The following is a 933-nucleotide window of genomic DNA, read 5'->3' on the forward strand; positions in this document are numbered from 1 at the left end:
AAATTAAATCATCCAACACTAATATAACACATCCAATTATAATAAATTAAGTCACCCAACACCATATAACACATCCAATTATAATAAATGAAGTCATCCAACACTAATATAACACATTCAGTTATAATAAATTACCTCATCCAACACTATATAACACATCCAATTATAATAAATTAAGTCATCCAACACTAATATAACACATTCAGTTATAATAAATTACCTCACCCAACACTATATAACACATCCAATTATAATACATTAAATCACCCAACACTATATAACACATCCAATTATAATAAATTAAGTCATCCAACACTAATATAACACATCCAATTATAATAAATTACCTCACCCAACACTATATAACACATCCAATTATAATAAATTAAATCACCCAACACTATATAACACATCCAATTATAATACATTAAATCACCCAACACTATATAACACATCCAATTATAATAAATTACCTCACTCGACACTACATAACACATCCAATTATAATAAATTAAGTCATCCAACACTAATATAACACATCCAATTATAATAAATTACCTCACTCGACACTATATAACACATCCAATTATAATAAATTACCTCACTCGACACTATATAAAACATCCAATTATAAATTAAATCACCCAACACTATATAACACATCCAATTATAATACATTAAATCACCCAACACTATATAACACATCCAATTATAATAAATTACCTCACTCGACACTATATAAAACATCCAATTATAAATTAAATCACCCAACACTATATAACACATCCAATTATAATACATTAAATCACCCAACACTATATAACACATCCAATTATAATAAATTACCTCACTCGACACTATATAAAACATCCAATTATAAATTAAATCACCCAACACTATATAACACATCCAATTATAATACATTAAATCACC

This window comes from Limulus polyphemus, unplaced genomic scaffold, assembly GCF_000517525.1.
Source record: "Limulus polyphemus unplaced genomic scaffold, Limulus_polyphemus-2.1.2 Scaffold13823, whole genome shotgun sequence".
NCBI lineage: Eukaryota > Metazoa > Arthropoda > Merostomata > Xiphosura > Limulidae > Limulus > Limulus polyphemus.